This window comes from Siphateles boraxobius, unplaced genomic scaffold, assembly GCF_051911475.1.
Source record: "Siphateles boraxobius isolate OS27281-9 unplaced genomic scaffold, OSU_SipBor_1 57, whole genome shotgun sequence".
In the NCBI taxonomy this organism is placed as follows: Eukaryota; Metazoa; Chordata; class Actinopteri; order Cypriniformes; family Leuciscidae; genus Siphateles; species Siphateles boraxobius.
Window position 1 is genome coordinate 1,927,501 of NW_027509183.1, and position 19,464 is coordinate 1,946,964.

The 19,464-nt window shown below is 37.6% G+C and overlaps 1 long non-coding RNA gene across 1 annotated transcript; it reads right to left on the reverse strand.

Annotated features, from left to right (window-relative positions):
- Nucleotides 1-1,741: 1,741 nt before the first annotated feature.
- Nucleotides 1,742-19,066, reverse strand: LOC143715274 (uncharacterized). The gene is made up of 2 exons (XR_013195707.1): nucleotides 18,930-19,066; nucleotides 1,742-3,550 (listed from the first exon to the last, which is right to left on the reverse strand). It is a non-coding gene; the product is annotated as an uncharacterized LOC143715274 (long non-coding RNA).
- Nucleotides 19,067-19,464: the final 398 nt, after the last annotated feature.

A 19,464-nucleotide genomic window follows, 5' to 3' on the forward strand; every position in this document is an offset into this window, starting at 1 on the left:
CAATAACGCTGGACATCAGCCTTGAGTTCACGTCTCAAACATCAGCGAGCCGTCAAGAAGTCTGGGGGAAACACACTTATTATTGAAACACATGAGAAGAACCAGAAACAGAGTAAATACCAAAAGTACCCTGGTAATCCCATCGCTGAACTCTGTGAAAGTCTCTTCTGCGTTTCTGATCCCGAGTCACACACTTTCAGATGATGATCTTCCCGGTCAGAGGTTCTGAAAACCCGCTCAGAGTTTAATGACCACATGAATATTTAGAGATTAATTACTCAAGTGAAGGCCGTTTCTCATCAGACGCTCAACACACGCTTTCAACCTTCGCAATAACCTCAAAATGGACTGATTGTGGATCAACAGCCATATCAATATTCAATATTGTCAGTCGAAATCATCACAGATCATAGACTTCATGTCTGCGTTTAAATGTAAAGAAAAATCTAAGAGTAAATAAAGCAAGTTTTTGCCTGATTTCATCCTATTTTAAAAGTTTTTGGCAAAACAAAAAGTATTATAAAAAAAAAAATTTTTTATAAAAAGTTGCATTTGGCTTAAAAATTCAACCGATTTAAGGACCATTTTGCATTATGACTTCATCACTTTCATGACAATTAATAACAATTAATAACTGTAACTTGTCCAGGTGTGTTATTGTTTTAGGTTTGTTTGTGATAATCATGATGATTTTCATTAATGCATTACAGTAAAAGTAAATACTGCAATAAAATGACGTTAAATCAGCATAAAATAAATGCAGTTCAAAAATACACTGTAAAAGTACTTTACAGTTCAAATATTTAAAGATAGATAAATACAACATATAACCACATATTTAAAAAAAGACTAATAATGATTATAAAATCCTTTGTATTTATATGGTTCTATTTCAAAGCCTGTCAGAAGAAAAAATTATAATACCATCAACATTTTTGTTAATGACGTAATCAACTATTTCGTCAGCAATACATAAATAAATAAAACAAGAAAAATAAAAACATAATAAATTAATTTAAAGTGCTCCACATAAAATGTTTCAATATAAAAATGTTGTATAATTACACACGTTTATTCATGTCACTATATATTTTTTTTATTTTCTTATTTAAGTAAAATAAAATTAAATAACTACTATAACCCAGACAGAAACTTTTCACATTTTGAGTTAAATTTAGAATAAAATCTCTGGAATTTTTTTAGGGTGGATTTAAACAAATCCATCCATTATATTTGTTTATGAGTATGACATAGTCAACTTCTTGTTTGCCATAAAACAAATAAACCATAATAAATTAATAAAAAACTGAGCTCCATAGCCACAGAAAATGTTTATGTATAAAAATGTTATTTAATAATACACATTTATGTCATACAGTTATACATTTATATACATATATTTATGTCGTTATGTATACTCCAATATATAGTTCATAAAGTAGAATAATTTTTACTCAATTGTTTTTAGTTATTTTTTTATTTATGTCAAATGAAATAAAATCACACTACTTTAACCCAGAGAGAAACTGAACACATTTTTTTACATTTTGAGTTGAATTTGTGATTAAAATCTCTTTAAACATAAATCAGCATTTTAATTAGAATCTGAAAGCATAACATTTAATAAAACATGTTTCAGCAGATCCAGATCCCGTTCGAGCTTCTCGTCGGTCAGACGTGTTTCGTTCTCAAACACACAAACACACTCGCTCCATTCAAATGACACCAGGAGCCCGTGAAGTAGAATCGTGGTTTTTAATTGACTCAAATCCCCCGGTACAGTAAAAGATCAACACTGTAACTAAAGTCTTCCTGCATTCACGAGCGAGCGCTACGGACACCGTATAAAAATACCCTGCTCGTCTGAAAGAGAAAACAGAAGATGTGTCGATGAGTGACGTAACTAACCTCTCTACTTCAAACTCAGCATACACTCCATCATCATCAAATATTCAGAGGGTACGCAAACTTCCTTATGGTGGATATATCTCAAAAAACTGAACACAAAAATCAGTTTACATCCAAACAAACTCCAAACCACAGGGTTACAGATTCACAAGAGTAAACGACGTCATCTCAAACGAAGTCCTGCGTCTCCACGTCTAGATCTACAACACGAACACGTAATCACGCTCCATCCGACGGCGTTTCACTTCATACTTCTAAACGTTCACTGAAATAGAGACGTGTCATTTCTAATCAAAGTGTAACGTGTCTAAATGAACTCTAACTAACGGAAGTGTAAAGAGGAGATTCGTAACATGACAGATTCACCCCAAAATCACCAGAGAAAAAGGAGAAATATTTTGCATGAAGAATATTTTTGGACCATTCATTTATTTTAACATCAACACTTTTGTCTTGTTTTCTAGCACAAACATCAAGACATTCTTAGATTAGTTGCATTTACTGGAGAAGCAAAATGAAAAGTCTTGATACAAATAAATACAAATAAAAAATTGTGCTAAATATTTGCCAAAATAAACTTAATTCAAGAGAAAGCGAGATTATTTTTCTGACCCCATTAGCAGTTTTTTTTAAGCATTCTTTTATTTTTTTCATTTACAGTCAAAGAAAAAATCTTATTTTCCCTTCAAATGAAGTTTATTTTTCTGAATGCTTTGGCAGATATTTGTTCTACTCGCTGAACTGACACATTTTTCATTAAACAAGACTTAATATCTTCAGTCATTTTGCTTCTCCAGTAAATATATCTTGATTTAATAATGTTTAGATATTTGTGCTATAAAACAAGACAGAAACATTGAGGAAAAACATAATTTTTGCGGTGATTTACCCTCAAATTATCATTACTCCAATGCAAATATATTAATGATAATAACAATAATACTTAATTTGGAGTTGTTCTACATTGTGGTTGAGTCTGTACTGAAATCTCTGTTACAGTATTTCTCCTGAACTGCAGTAAACATAAGTGTGTTTTAAATAATGAGAAAATAATGAAAATCACCTTTGACAATAATGAGAATAACAAACAAATCTCATATGTGAAACGTCCAAATGCGTCACTTAATGAGAGCCTCAGGGAAATATCAAAATGCAAAAATCATGTGGTCCAAAAAGCTTTTTTACCTAATGCAAAATGCAAAACAAAACAATGCCAGTTCTTATTTCTCTCTCTTGATTTTAGAGTAAATATGAGCTGAACAAGTTTCTGATGAGTTTAGTAAATGTAAATGAATGCAGTGCTGCATGTCAGAATCCTGTGTGTGTGTGTGTGCGTGTGTGTGAGTGTGTGTGCATGGACATATTCAAATCAAACGGCTCAAAGCACAATATTGAGGCTTCTGCTGCATAATGTCATTTGATAAAGGAAGGCGGAATAAACGGCATAGTTATGATAATGACTCTGCAGTGGTGTCATGGACAGGTGTGTGTGTGTGTGTGTGTGTTAGGAGGCCGATGATGTGTTAGGGCTCCAGCCCATCTGATAGGCTCGTTCCAGCGTTCTCTTACAGTCCTGCATCACTGTACTGAACACAATGTGTGGATACTGCAACACCAGTCTCTCCACGGTCTCCTCGTTCACCTGCAAAAACAAAAACACATTTGCTTTTCATTTGACTTTTTTTGACATGACACATTCTTTCCTATAAAATATCATGGGCACTATTTTAACGATCTAAGCGTCTAAAGTGCAGTTAGTGTGTGTCCGAATCCACTTCTGCTAGTTTAATGACGGGACAAATGGTCGACGCTCCCGGCGCTGGTTTTTAAAGAGTCGTCTCTATTCTCTTAAAGAGTAATGGGTGTGTTTTGTCTCTATCCTCTTAATGAGTGACGGGTGTGTTTTGGGCGTAACGTGCAATGAACCAATCAGAGTCTCATCTCACGTTCCCTTTAAAAGCCAGTTGCGCTCGCGGCTGATTCGCTATTTACACGGAGGAATTTACAAGCGGAAAAACGGAACGTGTCTCTAGCGGGGAAACGGATCTGCTCATGCACGAGGTTGAAGCTGTGTGTGTGTGTGTTTGTGTGTTTAAAGCAGACCATCTACAGGACAAGCCGGATTCCACCATATCTTTATGTATACTATAATCATCTTTTGCATTGTAATCCTTTTATTTTTAATATTTGGCATGTTTGTGTGAGTCTGCGCATCCCTGTGTGTGTAATAAGCAGAGTATGTAATAAGCAGTGTGTGTGTAATAAGCAGAGTATGTAATAAGCAGAGTGTGTGTGTGAAATAAGCAGAGTGTGTGTGTGAAATAAGCAGAGTATGTAATAAGCAGAGTGTGTAATAAGCAGAGTGTGTGTGTGTAATAAGCAGAGTATGTAATAAGCAGAGTGTGTGTGTGTGTAATAAGCAGAGTGTGTAATAAGCAGAGTGTGTGTGTGTAATAAGCAGAGTATGTAATAAGCAGAGTGTGTAATAAGCAGAGTGTGTAATAAGCAGTGTGTGTGTGTAATAAGCAGAGTATGTAATAAGCAGAGTGTGTAATAAGCAGAGTGTGTAATAAGCAGAGTGTGTAATAAGCAGAGTGTGTAATAAGCAGAGTATGTAATAAGCAGAGTGTGTAATAAGCAGTGTGTGTGTGAAATAAGCAGAGTGTGTAATAAGCAGAGTGTGTAATAAGCAGAGTATGTAATAAGCAGAGTATGTAATAAGCAGAGTATGTAATAAGCAGAGTGTGTAATAAGCAGAGTGTGTAATAAGCAGAGTATGTAATAAGCAGAGTGTGTAATAAGCAGAGTGTGTGTGTGTGAAATAAGCAGAGTGTGTAATAAGCAGAGTATGTAATAAGCAGAGTATGTAATAAGCAGAGTATGTAATAAGCAGAGTGTGTAATAAGCAGAGTATGTAATAAGCAGAGTATGTAATAAGCAGAGTGTGTAATAAGCAGAGTATGTAATAAGCAGAGTGTGTAATAAGCAGAGTGTGTAATAAGCAGAGTATGTAATAAGCAGAGTGTGTAATAAGCAGAGTATGTAATAAGCAGAGTGTGTAATAAGCAGAGTGTGTAATAAGCAGAGTGTGTAATAAGCAGAGTGTGTAATAAGCAGAGTATGTAATAAGCAGAGTGTGTAATAAGCAGAGTGTGTGTGTGTGAAATAAGCAGAGTATGTAATAAGCAGAGTATGTAATAAGCAGAGTATGTAATAAGCAGAGTGTGTAATAAGCAGAGTATGTAATAAGCAGAGTATGTAATAAGCAGAGTGTGTAATAAGCAGAGTATGTAATAAGCAGAGTGTGTAATAAGCAGAGTGTGTGTGTGTGAAATAAGCAGAGTGTGTAATAAGCAGAGTGTGTAGTAAGCAGAGTGTGTAATAAGTAGAGTATGTAATAAGCAGAGTATGTAATAAGCAGAGTGTGTGTGTGTGAAATAAGCAGAGTATGTAATAAGCAGAGTATGTAATAAGCAGAGTTTGTAATAAGCAGAGTGTGTAATAAGCAGAGTGTGTGTGTGAAATAAGCAGAGTATGTAATAAGCAGAGTGTGTAGTAAGCAGAGTGTGTAATAAGCAGAGTATGTAATAAGCAGAGTATGTAATAAGCAGAGTGTGTGTGTGAAATAAGCAGAGTATGTAATAAGCAGAGTATGTAATAAGCAGAGTTTGTAATAAGCAGAGTATGTAATAAGCAGAGTATGTAATAAGCAGAGTATGTAATAAGCAGAGTATGTAATAAGCAGAGTGTGTGTGTGAAATAAGCAGAGTATGTAATAAGCAGAGTATGTAATAAGCAGAGTGTGTGTGTGAAATAAGCAGAGTATGTAATAAGCAGAGTATGTAATAAGCAGAGTGTGTAATAAGCAGAGTGTGTAATAAGCAGAGTGTGTGTGTGTGTAATAAGCAGAGTATGTAATAAGCAGAGTGTGTAATAAGCAGAGTGTGTAATAAGTAGAGTGTGTAATAAGCAGAGTGTGTAATAAGCAGAGTGTGTAATAAGCAGAGTGTGTGTGTGTAATAAGCAGAGTATGTAATAAGCAGAGTGTGTGTGTGTAATAAGCAGAGTGTGTAATAAGCAGAGTGTGTAATAAGCAGAGTGTGTAATAAGCAGAGTGTGTAATAAGCAGAGTGTGTAATAAGCAGAGTGTGTAATAAGCAGAGTGTGTAATAAGCAGAGTATGTAATAAGCAGAGTGTGTAATAAGCAGAGTGTGTGTGTGTAATAAGCAGAGTGTGTAATAAGCAGAGTGTGTGTAATAAGCAGAGTTTGTAATAAGCAGAGTGTGTGTGTGTAATAAGCAGAGTGTGTGTGTGTAATAAGCAGAGTATGTAATAAGCAGAGTGTGTGTGTGTAATAAGCAGAGTGTGTGTGTGTAATAAGCAGAGTATGTAATAAGCAGAGTGTGTAATAAGCAGAGTGTGTAATAAGCAGAGTGTGTAATAAGCAGAGTGTGTAATAAGCAGAGTGTGTAATAAGCAGAGTGTGTAATAAGCAGAGTGTGTAATAAGCAGAGTGTGTAATAAGCAGAGTATGTAATAAGCAGAGTGTGTAATAAGCAGAGTATGTAATAAGCAGAGTGTGTAATAAGCAGAGTGTGTGTGTGTAATAAGCAGAGTGTGTAATAAGCAGAGTGTGTGTAATAAGCAGAGTTTGTAATAAGCAGAGTGTGTGTGTGTAAAAAGCAGAGTGTGTGTGTGTAATAAGCAGAGTATGTAATAAGCAGAGTGTGTGTGTGTAATAAGCAGAGTGTGTAATAAGCAGAGTGTGTAATAAGCAGAGTGTGTAATAAGCAGAGTGTGTAATAAGCAGAGTATGTAATAAGCAGAGTGTGTAATAAGCAGAGTATGTAATAAGCAGAGTGTGTAATAAGCAGAGTGTGTGTGTGTAATAAGCAGAGTGTGTAATAAGCAGAGTGTGTGTAATAAGCAGAGTTTGTAATAAGCAGAGTGTGTGTGTGTAATAAGCAGAGTATGTAATAAGCAGAGTGTGTAATAAGCAGAGTATGTAATAAGCAGAGTGTGTAATAAGCAGAGTATGTAATAAGCAGAGTGTGTGTGTGTGTAATAAGCAGAGTATGTAATAAGCAGAGTGTGTGTGTGTAATAAGCAGAGTATGTAATAAGCAGTGTGTGTGTGTGTAATAAGCAGAGTACGTAATAAGCAGAGTATGTAATAAGCAGAGTATGTAATAAGCAGAGTGTGTAATAAGCAGAGTGTGTAATAAGCAGAGTCTGTAATAAGCAGAGTGTGTAATAAGCAGTGTGTGTGTGTGTTTAATAAGCAGAGTGTGTAATAAGCAGAGTATGTAATAAGCAGAGTATGTAATAAGCAGAGTGTGTAATAAGCAGAGTGTGTAATAAGCAGAGTATGTAATAAGCAGAGTGTGTAATAAGCAGAGTGTGTAATAAGCAGCGTGTGTAATAAGCAGAGTGTGTAATAAGCAGAGTGTGTGTGTGAAATAAGCAGAGTATGTAATAAGCAGAGCATGTAATAAGCAGTGTGTAATAAGCAGCGTGTGTAATAAGCAGAGTGTGTAATAAGCAGAGTGTGTGTGTGAAATAAGCAGAGTATGTAATAAGCAGAGCATGTAATAAGCAGAGTGTGTAATAAGCAGAGTGTGTGTGTGTAATAAGCAGAGTGTGTAATAAGCAGAGTATGTAATAAGCAGAGTATGTAATAAGCAGAGTATGTAATAAGCAGAGTGTGTAATAAGCAGAGTATGTAATAAGCAGAGTGTGTAATAAGCAGAGTGTGTGTGTGTAATAAGCAGAGTATGTAATAAGCAGAGTGTGTAATAAGCAGAGTGTGTAATAAGCAGAGTCTGTAATAAGCAGAGTGTGTAATAAGCAGTGTGTGTGTGTGTGTGTAATAAGCAGAGTGTGTAATAAGCAGAGTATGTAATAAGCAGAGTATGTAATAAGCAGAGTGTGTAATAAGCAGAGTGTGTAATAAGCAGAGTGTGTAATAAGCAGCGTGTGTAATAAGCAGAGTGTGTAATAAGCAGAGTGTGTGTGTGAAATAAGCAGAGTATGTAATAAGCAGAGCATGTAATAAGCAGTGTGTAATAAGCAGCGTGTGTAATAAGCAGAGTGTGTAATAAGCAGAGTGTGTGTGTGAAATAAGCAGAGTATGTAATAAGCAGAGCATGTAATAAGCAGAGTGTGTAATAAGCAGAGTGTGTGTGTGTAATAAGCAGAGTGTGTAATAAGCAGAGTATGTAATAAGCAGAGTATGTAATAAGCAGAGTATGTAATAAGCAGAGTGTGTAATAAGCAGAGTATGTAATAAGCAGAGTGTGTAATAAGCAGAGTGTGTGTGTGAAATAAGCAGAGTATGTAATAAGCAGAGTGTGTAATAAGCAGAGTGTGTAATAAGCAGAGTGTGTAATAAGCAGAGTGTGTGTGTGAAATAAGCAGAGTATGTAATAAGCAGAGTGTGTAATAAGCAGAGTGTGTAATAAGCAGAGTGTGTAATAAGCAGAGTATGTAATAAGCAGAGTATGTAATAAACAGAGTATGTAATAAGCAGAGTGTGTAATAAGCAGAGTGTGTAATAAGCAGAGTGTGTGTGTGAAATAAGCAGAGTATGTAATAAGCAGAGTGTGTAATAAGCAGAGTATGTAATAAGCAGAGTGTGTAATAAGCAGAGTATGTAATAAGCAGAGTATGTAATAAGCAGAGTATGTAATAAGCAGAGTGTGTAATAAGCAGAGTATGTAATAAGCAGAGTGTGTAATAAGCAGAGTATGTAATAAGCAGAGTGTGTGTGTGTAATAAGCAGAGTATGTAATAAGCAGAGTATGTAATAAGCATAGTATGTAATAAGCAGAGTGTGTAATAAGCAGAGTATCTAATAAGCAGAGTATGTAATAAGCAGAGTATGTAATAAGCAGAGTATGTAATAAGCAGAGTATGTAATAAGCAGAGTATGTAATAAGCAGAGTGTGTAATAAGCATAGTATGTAATAAGCAGAGTGTGTAATAAGCAGAGTGTGTAATAAGCAGAGTATGTAATAAGCAGAGTGTGTAATAAGCAGAGTATGTAATTAGCAGAGTATGTAATAAGCAGAGTGTGTGTGTGTAATAAGCAGAGTATGTAATAAGCAGAGTGTGTAATAAGCAGAGTGTGTAATAAGCAGAGTATGTAATAAGCAGAGTGTGTAATAAGCAGAGTATGTAATAAGCAGAGTGTGTAATAAGCAGAGTGTGTAATAAGCAGAGTGTGTGTGTGTAATAAGCAGAGTGTGTAATAAGCAGTGTGTAATAAGCAGAGTGTGTGTGTGAAATAAGCAGAGTATGTAATAAGCAGAGTGTGTGTAATAAGCATTGTGTGTGTGAAATAAGCAGAGTGTGTAATAAGCAGAGTGTGTGTGTGTAATAAGCAGAGTGTGTGTGAAATAAGCAGAGTGTGTAATAAGCAGAGTGTGTGTGTGTAATAAGCAGTGTGTGTGTGTGAAATAAGCAGAGTGTGTGTGTGTAATAAGCAGAGTGTGTGTAATAAGCAGTTTGTGTAATAAGCAGTGTGTGTGTGTGTGTGTGTAATAAGCAGTGTGTGTGTGTGTGTGTGTAATAAGCAGTGTGTGTGTGTGTGTGTGTGTGTGTAATAAGCAGTGTGTGTGTGTGTAATAAGCAGAGTGTGTGTGTGTTTAATAAGCAGAGTGTGTAATAAGCAGAGTGTGTGTGTGTAATAAGCAGTGTGTGTGTGTGTGAAATAAGCAGAGTGTGTGTGTAATAAGCAGAGTGTGTGTAATAAGCAGTTTGTGTAATAAGCAGTGTGTGTGTGTGTGTAATAAGCAGTGTGTGTTTGTGTCTAATAAGCAGTTTTTGTGTGTGTGTGTGTGTAATAAGCAGTGTGTGTGTGTGTGTGTGTGTGTGTGTGTTTAATAAGCAGAGTGTGTGTAATAAGCAGTGTGTGTGTAATAAGCAGAGTGTGTGTGTAATAAGCAGAATGTGTGTGTGTAATAAGCAGTGTGTGTGTATGTAATAAGCAGAGTGTGTGTGTGTAATAAGCAGAATGTGTGTATGTAATAAGCAGAATGTGTGTGTGTAATAAGCAGAGTGTGTGTATGTAATAAGCAGAGTGTGTGTGTGTAATAAACAGTGTGTCTGTGTAATAAGCGGAGTGTGTGTGTGTAATAAGCAGAGTGTGTGTGTGTAATAAGCAGTGTGCGTGTGTAATAAGCAGAGTGTGTGTGTGTAATAAGCAGTGTGTGTGTGTGTGTGTAATAAGCAGAGTGTGTGTGTGTAATAAGCAGTGTTTGTGTGTGTAATAAGCAGTGTGTGTGTGTGTGTGTAATAAGCAGAGTGTGTGTGTGTAATAAGCAGTGTGTGTGTTTGTGTGTAATAAGCAGAGTGTGTGTAATAAGCAGAGTTTGTGTGTGTAATAAGCAGTGTGTGTGTGTGTAATAAGCAGAGTGTGTGTGTGTAATAAGCAGTGTGTGTGTGTAATAAGCAGAGTGTGTGTGTGTGTAATAAGCAGTGTGTGTGTGTGTGTAATAAGCAGAGTGTGTGTGTGTAATAAGCAGTGTGTGTGTGTGTGTGTGTAGTAAGCAGAGTGTGTGTAATAAGCAGTGTGTGTGTGTGTGTGTGTAGTAAGCAGAGTGTGTGTAATAAGCAGTGTGTGTGTGTGTGTAATAAGCAGAGTGTGTGTGTATAATAAGCAGTGTGTGTGTGTGTGTGTGTGTAATAAGCAGAGTGTGTGTGTATGTAATAAGCAGTGTGTGTGTGTGTGTAATAAGCAGAGTGTGTGTAATAAGCAGTGTGTGTGTGTGTGTAATAAGCAGAGTGTAGTGCGTTGTTGACCCGTCTATAGACTCATATTACTAACGCGCTCTTTATATAACAAACCAAATATTGTGCATTGACTGTAGAGACGGTTCAGTTGGTCAATCGCTCGGCCTATTTCAGTTCCTCAAAACTGCAACGCTCCATCAACGCTCCTGAACACACACTCGTTCTCAGACCAGCAGCTCATGGGTCACAGATGGGCACAAATGCATTTGCTATTTAAACAACGTGGCACAGGGCGTGAAAATGACAACTGTGTCGGGCTGAAACTAGCAAAACACACTGCATCGGGTGTATGATAAGGATATGATATATGTGTGTGTTTTTTAAATGCATGATATGCAGGGCTGAAATTTGCATTATAAATTATATATGCAAGAAATGTGAACAATTATTGAATGCAAGGTATCCATAAAAACCCCAGGTTGATGGAACACAGACGCTCCACATGTTGCGTTGAGATAATCACCACAGCGAGTCCACAGGGATCCAGTCCAAACCTTCATCATGCACAATGTCAAGTGTGTTATTCACATGCAGACTGAAGGTGAAGATCTCACATGACCTGCTCTAATCAGTCAGAGGAAAAACTACACATCTGCAGCTCATGAAGATTCAGAGGGAAAACAGCATCTGCTACATGCACGTAAAAAAAAAAGTCATTTTGTTTCTAAAGTAAATATATCTTGATTTTTGAATGTTTAGAAACCCATTTTTCTGCACTTATTTATTTCGGGTTTTAAGATACTGTAATTTTCAAACTCAAAAAAAGCTGATTTCTATGCAAATTTGTTCAGTTGTAGATTACCTTATTTATTTATTTTAAATGGACATTTGTGCATTTACTTTATAGATAATTATAGCTGTAATTTTTTTAAATGATGCAGAAATCATGTTGAACCTGTTTGGAAACAATCATTATCAGTTCTGTTTTACACACAGCAGCTTTAAATCTGTGTGATGTTTGATGCAACAACGACTGATTCTGCCTTTTATTGTGTCCATCTCACAGCAAACCCCACGAGAGTGTGTGTGACACGCAGCTGCAAACTACAGCACATTGATTTGTCGCAAATTAAAAGCAAATAAAATTCCTTGGTCGTCTCATTTGTGAGATGAGGTCCAAACAAACAAAATTATCTGTGCATCGACTTTTTAAAAATCACACATGCACACGCACACACACACGCACACGCGCACACGCACACACACACACACGCACGCACGCACGCACACACACACACACACCAACACACACGCACACACACACGCACGCACGCACGCACGCACGCACGCACGCACGCACGCACGCACGCACGCACACACACACACACACACACACCCACACACACACACACACACACACACGCACACACAACAAACACACACACTCATACACTTACACACACACTCACGCATGCATACACGCACAAACACACACACACTCTCTCTCTCTCTCTCTCCCACACACACACACACACACACATATCAGACTGATAATCATCTCTGAGATCTAATATTGTTTGATATAACTGTCGGTTTTTTGGATCAGAAAAGCCTGCAACGTGCCGAGGATGTGCAGTGTGTGTTCATACATGATGATGATCCAGTTTCTGCTGTTTCTCTCAGAGCGCCGCTTCAGTTCAGAAAGACAAACGTTAAGTGTCACGCAGCATTAAACCACCAATTACTGCATGACGTGCGTGTGTGTATTTATGACTCCATCTAAAAGTAAAAATGCACTTTACAGGCTCAAGTTGTTTTCATTATTCCAGCACACTTTATAAATGTGGCGGAAACACTGATATTCCGGCTCTTAAACACTGAAATATGTGATCCGGCTTCAGTGGATCCAGACACAAACACACACATTCCTCAAACGCTACTCTGGTTAATACTTAAAAAGCTTTCTGGAGTGTGTGAGCACCGAGTCCAGGCTTAAACAGACGCTGATTTACCGCAACCCTAAACCTGCCCGCAGCTCATCTACCGCGGTAAAACACTGTGACGTGCCTCATATTTCTCACAAGACCCTCGTGTTTTAAAACATGAAACCTCAAAAATTACTAATAACTAAACGCATCAGACCACAAAACCTGCCTGCAGCTCGAAATACAAGAGTCTAATGATCACAAAACATTTTTACACACCAGAGATTTTTGTACAAAACTGAATTGCATTAGACAGAAAGATCCAAACAAACAGAAGAACATTTAGTTCAGAGAGACTCATGGGAAAACGTCTGAATGAGGACCATATAAAGTCATATAAATGCCATTTTAGTTGGATATTTTGGCCAGTTTTTTCATCCATTACCAGAGAAAACTATATTCGACTCGGTTTGGTTTACCAGCTTTACACACTATAACTCCCCACACACTGTTTTTCTCTGTGTAATTCTCTTTTGCCCCACAGACTCTCATTGTAATTGTTACTGTAAATGTGATTTGTGCTTGTTTTCACAAGCTGAAATTATTTTCTGTGGTGATCAACATAATGACACAGATGCTGCACATACAGCTGAACTTATATTGAACCCAGAACGTTTTTGAGCCCTAGCAACCACCCAGAACACCATAGCAACTGCATAGCAACCACCCAGAACACCCCAGCAACTGCATAGCAACCACCTACCAACCAACAACGACCTGGCAATCACTCAGAACAATTCAGCAAAAGCATAGTAACCAACTAGCAACCACCCAGAACACCCTAGCAACCACACTAATCACCTTAGAAATACTCTAACAACCTCATAGCAACCAGTAATAACCCAGCAAATACACAGAACATCCCAGCAACCCCATAGCAACCATCCAGAACACCCTAGCAACCCCCAGAATGCCTAACAACCAACCAGCACACCCAAGCAATAACCTAGCAACCACCCAGAACACTCCAGCAATACATTTACAACCACATAGCATCCAACTACCAACCAACAACAACCTGGTAACCACTCAGAACCCTAGCAACAACATAGTAGCCACCGAGCAACCAGCAACCCCTTAGGCAACCAACCCAGCACACCCAAGCAATACCCTATCAACCGCATAGAAGCCAGCAACCCCCTAGCAACCACACAGAATACCCCAGCAATACCATAGCAACCACCCACCAACCAACAACAACCTGGCAACCATTCAGAACCCCTAGCAAACTGCATAGTAACAATCTAGCAACCAGCAACACCCTAGCAACCACCCAGAACACCCTAGCAACCACACTGAAAACCTTAGCAACCACATAATTACCACCTAGCAAAATATTTCTGTCTGTCCATCCATGATCTTAAAACTCAAGATTATAAATGATTTAAATATTTTCAGGCAAGGCTTTCTCAAGCCATCACAACAAACTTTACTAATCAGGGAATGCATCAACACACGAAAGCAAACTGCACTCCTCAAGACGTGTCACGAAGACCTAAGCAAACTAAAGCAAATGTTCTGTAGTTATTTTCCCAGCTCAGGAGACGAGAAAGCTTCCTCTCAGCTCTTTCTTTGCTTTTCTTCTGTTCACGCGCTTCATATAAAACCATGAAGAATCTAAGATCCTTTAGCATTGGATTCTGTCCGTTTATTTTACAGGAGCTTTATTGACAGTGATGTCTGATCTTCTCAAATCTCTTGAGACACTCTGTTCCCATTTTCTCCTCTTAAAGTGTCTATTCCACTACCATCACAATCCCCCCTCTGTCGTTCCACAGTTGTTTTTGTCTCGTTTCACACCAATGCCGCTCTCATCACTCATCTCCACTCATATTTACTCTGTAGACTGTAATGGGCCTGAGTTGCACAGTGTCGAGTTTAAACTGAGCTTCAAAAGCGGAAAAAAAACCCTCCAATGAATGGATCCAAACTCTTTCGGAAACCCTCGATGAGATGTTCTGTCCTCAAGGCAAACGGTTACCGGGGTAAAAGCGTGATGAGTTAGTGAGAAGCTGAGAGGCACGGTGGCCTGTTTTGGCTTCGGACACGAGACCAAACACTGAGATGTTGTTGCTGAGAGAGAACAGACCCGTGAGAGCCGTGTAAATCTCAACGTGACGTTTCGCAGGTTACGATCACTGACCTGTAAACACGCAGCTCAAACGGACTGTAATTTCCCACCGAGAATGTACAACTCTCCAGATATCAGACAATGAACCCAAAACACACATTACAAACTGCAGGAAAATGTAATGATTTAAAGGGCAAGTTCACTCAAAATGAGAATTTGGTCATTATTTATTCATCCTTTTTTTCAGTGGAACACAAACAGAGAGATTTTGAAAACTGTTTACACAGATATTTTTCATAATAATGAGCATGACTGTGTCAAGCTCCAAAACCACTTCTAAGGTATCAGAAAAAATCAAGCAAAGCTTTTATGATGTTTTCGTCATTTTTGAGCTTGCAAGTCATGGTCAGACTGCAGAAAAAGTGTTAATAATTAATATTTTTGGTAACACTTTACTATAAGGTCTCAACACAAGTCTAACATGAGCAATATGTTTCTTAAAGCATGTATTAATGCTTGTTAAATGTTAATCAAAATACATTTGTTTATTGTTATATTGTTATTGTTATATATTATTGTTATTGCTATAGACATAATTTATTGTACTACTGGGAAACACTGCATAATATTTTCAGAACTGTTTTCATGTGATCTTGAATATAAGTGAGTCTTTCTTGTCTCTTCATACTTAAAATGACGTGGCAACCAGCAACACCCTAGCAACCACACAGAACACCTCATTAACACCTTAGCAACACCGTGGCACCCACCCAGAACACCCCAACAACCGCATAGTAACCACCTAGCAACCAGCTACACCCAGAGCACCCATACAACCACCCAGATCACCCCAGCGACACCCTAACAACCACCCAAATCAGCACAGGAACACCCTAACAACCACCTAGATCACCACAGGAACACCCTAACAACCACCCATAATACCCCAGCAACACCCGGACAAGAACAACACCTGGGCACCCAACCAGAACACCCCAACAATTGCATAATAACCACCTAGCAACCAGCAACACCCAGAACACCACAGAAACACCCTAGTAGCAACCACCAAAACACCCTAGCAATCACATAGCAAACCCCCCAGATCACCCTAGGAACATCCTAGCAACACCCTGGCAAAGCATGAGAACTCCCTAGCAACCACCCAGAACACCCTAGCAGCTACATAACAACCAGCCAGACAACCACCCAAAACACCCAGGCAACCAACTAATAAGCAACAACAACCTAGCACCCACTCAAAACACCCCAAAATCTCATAGTAACCCCCTAGAAACCAGCAACTCCCAGAACACCCTTACAAACCACCCAGATAAACCCAGGAACACCTTAACAAGCACATACTGTAGAACACCCCAGCAACCACCTAACAAGAAACAACACCCTTGCACCCACCCAGAACATCCCAACAACCACATAGTAACCACCTAGCAACCAGCAAAACTCAGAACACCCTTACAACCACAACCACCCAGAACACCACAGCAACACCATAACAACCACCCAGATCACCCCGGGAACATCCTAGCAACCACCCAGAACACCATAACGACCACCAAGAAGAAAAAAAATCTGTCTGTCTACCTACCTACGATCTTACAACTTTTAAGCTTCAACATTTTAAAATCATTTAAAACTTTTCAGGCCAGGCTTTTTCAAGCCATCATGACAAACAATCCTAAATATAAGTGTATTTTGCCTGGAAGAAGTGGAAAAAGGTCTAGTAAGACAAGACACACTTAAATTCAGTTGGCACACATGTTAATAAACCTGATTTTAATGAATTAAGAGAAATTTGAAACAAAAATAAGATAAACTACTCATTAAGAATGCGTTTTTTCAAATGAAGATTCATGTTCATGGGAAGAAACAACATCATACGGGTTCGGAAAGACGCAAGGGCATGTAAATAATGACAAAACTCTCAATTTTGGCTCAAAACAAGAATATTTTGTGGGCAACCAAACTTGTTTCTGAAGAGGAAAACGCTTGTTCTGGAGGGGGTTTGAAGGACAATGAGGTTTTGTCAAAGTGGCCATACTTCTCTTTGATAAAAGAAATGAGCTTTCTCTCATTCTTCCCTCGCTCCAGGGCTTCACATCAAAGTCTCGTCCAGAGCTGGAGGTCTGAGAGAAGCATAATGAATTGATTTGATGATTTGGCCCGCCGAGGATCAATAGCGTTCTTTCAGTCGAGGACACGACAGCGCGATCTGTGATGTGTGTCTGCAGATCATTCCACTCAATCTGAAACTTTAGCATGGGTTTAAAATAGGGCTGGGCGATATGGCCTAAAAAAAATAATTTCAGATTTACGATTTAAATAGATTAAAATCAATCTGCAGATGACAAAGAAATTGTTCAAAACAAGTTTTAACTTTATTTTGTTTTGATTTTCCCTTCTGGGATTTGATCTGGATTTCCCCCAAGTGCAATCAGAAACAATAAGCCAAAAAGACAAGATGCCTTTGTAAACAACGAAAATGTAACATAACATAACGTAATATTACATAAAATGGGTGGATTGGGATTGGGGGGATGTGTTAAAATAAACATTGTATCACAATAAGTGTATTGTGATTGTCAAAACATTTGGTAACTAAACATAATTTTATCAAGTTTAGTGACAACACAATGTTTGCATGGTACAATGACTGATATGCTACTGTTTATTTCACAATTTCAATTCAATTCTTGTGATTTGATTCTGATCTTGATTCAATATCGATTCCTTTGGATAAATATTAGGTACAGTCGATACGTATTTTCATTCAAACAAGTCGACGTAAACTGCACATTCGAGTTAATCGTTAAAAAATCGATTTAATTTAAAATGGAAAAACGTAAAATGAAAGGGTTTGATATAATAGACAGGAATATTAACATGCCACTTTCCTCTTTTAGGAAGGAAACGCAGCGCTCAGAGGGTTATCCATCACATCTACAGCTTCCAAAACCCAAATGAGATTATGAAAACAGAGAATTATCCGCATGGGAAGGAGATTTAGGCAGAAATTGAATTCGTCATGGGATTGTGGCTTTGTAAACGGCACTGACCCGAAACACAAGACCGTTCTCTCACTTAACACAACGTCACAATCAACGTGCTCTTAAATATAGCCAATGACAAACTAGCTTAAAATCATACGAGATACATCTGAATCATGAGACAAAAGAAGTTCTGATTGGTCAGTGCAGTTTTCCAGTGCTGACCTATAGCATTCATTTACTAGTGCAGGGCGTTTAATCACTTCTAGTAATCCTGATCCTGAGGACCTTTATTAGCTGGGAAAGCTGTTTATGATGGTTGGAGTGTTTATGCTGTTCCTCCAGGAGCAGGACTGACGACAAGGTGACATTTCATTAACTTTATTGATCAAAACCTCTTAATGAGACACCAAACTGGCTTTCTTCTACTTCAAAAAGTTATATATTCATCTGTCATAGGGTGAATACCTATATATATATATATATATATATATATATCAAATAAGTCAAATCTATCTCAATGTGACATAGGAAGTGAATAACAGCTGGATAGACATCATAAAAATGTAAAAAATAAATAAATAATTTAAAAATGAAAAAGATCAAAATAAAGCACAAAATTACAAAATCATAAAAATGTAAACGTGAAATGAAAAAAAGAATTTAAAATAAAAATATTTAAAATCAAACACTTACAAAATATTCAGATTATTAAAATAAATAATTTTAAAGTAAAAAAAATAATTTGATACAAAATGTAAAATAAACAATTTATTTAAAAAACAAAATGAATCATTTTAAAATAAAAACAAAAATAAAACATTTAGAAAAATGTATTAATGCATACAAATGTAAAATTAAAAATCAAAAACGTAAAAAAAACTTTAAAAAAAACAATCAATAGAAAATCATTTTAAAATAAAAAACTTTAAAAAACACTTCATGAAAATGTAAAAAAAAAAAAAAAAAAAAAAAATTCAAACCCTTCAATTCAAATGAATAATTTTAAAACACAAATTATTATTAAATTATTAAAGTCTTAACTTAAAATCTCAGGGTGAATATAAGAACATGTTTCGGCTGACAAAACCGTTAGTGAATCCCTGTCGGAGGAGGCGAGAGATCCAGACGTGAGGAGTCTGCCAGGTGTTTCACTGGTGACCCCGAGAGTCACACCAGCATGTGTGTGTGTGTGTGTGTGTGTGTGTGTGTGAATGAACTCACCTTATCACACCTCATCAGGCCCAGGTAACGCAGAGACTTGCTGCTCTTGGCGATCTGAGTGGCGCCCTGATCCGTGATCTCCTTACACCAGCCGGCGTCCACCGTCTCGATCGTGCTGCTGTACTGACCGATGGAGATCAGAGCTGGACACACACACACACACACACACACACACACACACACAAACACACACACACACACACACACACACACACACACACACACACACACACACACACACACACACACACACACACACACACACACACACACACACACACACACACACACACACACACACACACACACACACACACACAGAGAGAGAGAGAGAGAGATGATCAACAACTGCTGAATCACTCAGGACACACACACACAAATCTTCCCTCATCTGTCAAATAAAGCTAGGCAATTAAATGTCAGTTTGGTGTGCTTTAATGGCATGACAAATAATGCATTTATTTAAAATAATAAATAATATTTGATTATACAGTAGTCAACATTTGAAGTGGATCAAAACCTTTCATCAAAGTTA